We start from the raw sequence: 4,041 nt of genomic DNA on the forward strand, positions 1-4,041 counted from the left end.
AGGTTTTGTGTGATCTGTTTTCGTTCTTTCTCTTTCTATCTATCTAAAAAATCTTGAGGCAGTTTGTTAATTTTATTTGAGATGCTACCTTTGCCTAAATGCTTACTTTTCACCCACAATCTCTATCCTTTACATCACACTACTTATCACACTCTCCTACATTGCTTTATTTAACAGTATAAGGAACAAAGTGTCCCAAAAGACCATGGAACAGGGACACAGGGACAAATTTGATAGTTGGGAATGTACCTCATTGATATCAAAAAGATTTTTAGTGTCTAGTTAATAAGTAAGACGCAGTGGGTATTCCATGGCCAGCTCTCCACTAAAAGCGCTTAAAACTGGATTAAATTGGGAGATATAAATGGCAGTTCTAAACTTCAGCTCAGCTTTATCTTGGCTTTGCTTATTATCATCTGTAGCATCTTGGCCCAAATAGCTAGAAGTTTAAACATTGATCTGTGTGGTATTTTATAATTTAAAAGCAGAGGGGCTCCGAGATGGAAAACAGAGAAGTCAGGACAATGTGATATTAGGAAAAGAGGAACCCTTAAAACATCAATTGATAGTTCCTCCTTCCTCTAAATTGAATAGCCCCTAAATTATCTCATATTTCTCTGCATCTAACAAGAAATGAAATTCTGTGGATTGCGTGGTTCCTGACTGGAAATCTCGTTAGAAACCTGCAGGCAGCAATCTCTTCTTCATGTCTCTCATTTTAAGCCTAAGTTATTTCTAGCTTCAGTGAAGAGAGCACACAGCTGTTCATCTTCCTGAAGCTCTCCATACATTTCACAGCAAGTCCATTTAACAGTCCTTCCTATCTCTACCTTGAGCTGATATCCGATTATATTTTTTTTATTATTTTAGAATTGATATTTGTCTTACACAATTAGCCTCTTTTTCATATGAATGCTGTATGTATCTCTACACAGAGTTTTGTAGGTCATAATGTAAGTGCAAAATGAAGATGAATTGCTAAGAGTAGGGAAAAAATAGCAAAAAAGTGGGATTGATGAATAGAGAAAAGAAAATGGTTATGTCAGGTTAGATAATGAGCCAAGAAGGTGAAAAAATGTATTTACAGACTTTTTTCTTCCTTTATGTATCTATAAAGTGTCTCTGTTAAACAACCTGGGGTTGTTAATATGCAATAAGAAAAAAAAAATTCCGAGGAATAGTTTACTTTCCCTAATTACCCATTTTACCTTGGCAACCATCTACTAAAACTAATAATAAAAAAAGCGTGATTTGTTTTCCCTACAGTTGGCTGAATTTAGTTAAATTAAAAATAAAGTGTTATTGACATTAGCTTCCAAAGATAAAGATCCAAAGCAGTGATTTAACCAGAAAGTGATTAAATTCTTCGGGATATATAATGGGTCCTATGTCTGAAAGATTTTTATATTGACTCTTCTCATGGACCTTATTCTAAAAGCTCCCTAAATAAATCACTAACAGTAATCTAAGGCAATTTCTAATGGAGATGCTACTTTTGCAGCTCAAGGGTAAAATATTTGTTTAAGAAATAGGTGTGCTAGACTTCCCTGAGACTCTTTTTCCATAATTAATGAGTTGATTAATTATATGTGTACTATGAACGATGGTGTCTGGATAATGATTACTGACCCATATGCAGCTCCCAAACCACAGTGAACTTCAAAAATTCAATTACAAGGTCCAGATGCTGTATATTGCATATGTAAACTGCTTCAGGGAGGAAGATTGCATATTAATAACATCGTCTATGTGGGTTATCTCTGCAGTCTAGTGACTATTTTGCAAAAATAGTTCTTGGAAAAAGCAAAGGACATATATATATGAAATAAACTGTTCCAAGTTTATTTCAACCTTCAGGTATATTACGCCTTCACTCATATTATTAGTATTTTTATTTCAGTTATTAAAATCTCTTAGATACTTTTTTATGGATTTCTAATTTGATTAATATCTTTTGAAAATTAAAAAAACAAGTTTCTAACCATCTATTCTTGATATCCTTGAAATATATCATTTTTATATGCCCAAACTGACTTCTTTCTGATTCTCTAGAGTCCAGAGCAGCAACTGGTAGTTTTAGAAGTATGCAAAAGCCAACCCTTTGTTTGAAAAAGGAACAACAACAAAAACATTCATATCCAGTTGTTGACATGTCTAATTATTTTTTAAAACACTGAAATTTATTAAGTTTTACTATTTGTAATTTTTCAAGTTAATCATTTACCCATCACATATTTACCTAGTACCTCCTAAGGGCCAGGGTCTGCACGAGGTATCTCGGATACTAAGTAAAACAGCATTCTCACCCTGCCCTCAAGAAGTCAGTTATGTGGTGATATAGTGAAACATCACAGGACCCTATCCCTTTGAAGTCAGGTCCCTATCCATAGAGATTTTGATTAGGTTATATTGAACCAATCCTGAGAGTAAGTGCATCACCTTTCTGGTGATTTTGAGGTAATAGTCTCATAAACATATTTTGAGATAGAGTTGCCTGAAGAATGGAGAACTACCTGAACTCTGATGCAAACCCAGCCACCTTTCCTCATGTGGTCACTGAGAGATGTATCCATAAGGAAAAGCTATCAAAAACAAGTTCTCCTGCCCTTGTGTATCCTTTCTTTTTTCTACCACTTTAGTTCACATCTTTTTTTTTTTTTTTTTTTAAATGGTTTTCTGTTGTTTGCTAAGGAAATAAGACTTTAGGGTCTCATTCATCCCAAACCAACTGAATGAGAGCCTCCAAATGAAGCAAAGACTTAAGGTCTACTTTTTATTATATTACTTTTTCTTTTTTCTTTCTTCCTTTTAATGATCTCTGTTAGTTTTAGAAATGGGTATGGCTCAGAATTTTTATAGTCGTGTGACTTTAGGCAAATCAAGCATTTTGAACTTTGATTTGTTTTTTATCTGTATAATGGGATTTTCACTACACTAAAGGTTTCTTAAAGCCTTTCCAGCTCTAATATTTTATTATTGATTTTAATTTTATTTCAACCTATTCATTCTATTCTGATACATATTTATTTTATGGAAACAAAAACCTTGAACTTCTTTTTTTAATCTTTAATAACTTCTTTTCTACATTTATTGCCCTCCTTTATTTTTTAAATTTATTTTATTTTATTTTTTAGGAGAGGCAACCCTTGGTTGACCTCATAGATTGCAAGGACTTTGTCAGTTTACAATCCCTTATTTTTTATTTTTTTTATGCCTACAACACCTGGTCTTCCTAGGTGGTCTCCCATCCAAGTACTAACCAGGCCTGACACTGCTTAGCTTCCAAGATCAGACAGGATCAATCTTATTCAGGGTGGCATGGCCATAGACTCCCTTTCTTTAAAATTTCATTTTCTCTTCTTTACCACCACTTCTCCCTCAAGTCTTGAAATCAGCTCAGATTTAAAAATATATTAAAGTCCATTTCTTTTCCCTTTCTTATTTGCATTTATATTTTTCTATAGAAGTCCAGAAAAAATGAAAAATTATAAAATGCTTTGTAATCATTATTTTACATTCTGATTCTAGGTTTGAATTATTCTTCATTCATTGGAGAAGATATTTCCAAAGATGGTCCCCTTTGTAAATGAAGAGGATAGGACTTCCTCTAGATAGAACTTCATTATCATGAAAACACTGTACTCAGAGAAACCTGAGGATTTTTCGGCAGGTAAGCAAAAATGAAAATGCTATACCCAGAGAAGCAGAGGATTACTCAACAGGTAAGCAAAAATGAACATGCTCTATCCAGAGAACCTGAGGATTATTCAACAGGTAAGCAAATGCCTCTTTAAATTTGGGGATAGAATCAGAAAGATTGCAGAATCTCTTTTTTAAAGCATGGAATGGCAAGAACTCTTGATTGTATAAGTAAATACAGGTAATAGATATGATACTTTATTAGAGGTAAAATGGAACCTCAATTTAGATAGATTACTAGAAGAATTAAGATAATGCTAATTAACTTGGTATATTCCTAGGATCCTTTCTGATCTGAAAGAAATATAAATAACTACCAAAAATAAACCCCAATAGAAGTAT

General features: G+C 33.2%; 1 pseudogene; it reads right to left on the bottom strand.

Moving 5' to 3' along the window:
* Positions 1-3,211: 3,211 nt before the first annotated feature.
* Positions 3,212-3,330, bottom strand: LOC111744032 (annotated as a pseudogene).
* Positions 3,331-4,041: the final 711 nt, after the last annotated feature.

The sequence above is a fragment of the Pteropus vampyrus genome, unplaced genomic scaffold, assembly GCF_000151845.1.
Source record: "Pteropus vampyrus isolate Shadow unplaced genomic scaffold, Pvam_2.0 Scaffold5, whole genome shotgun sequence".
In the NCBI taxonomy this organism is placed as follows: domain Eukaryota; kingdom Metazoa; phylum Chordata; class Mammalia; order Chiroptera; family Pteropodidae; genus Pteropus; species Pteropus vampyrus.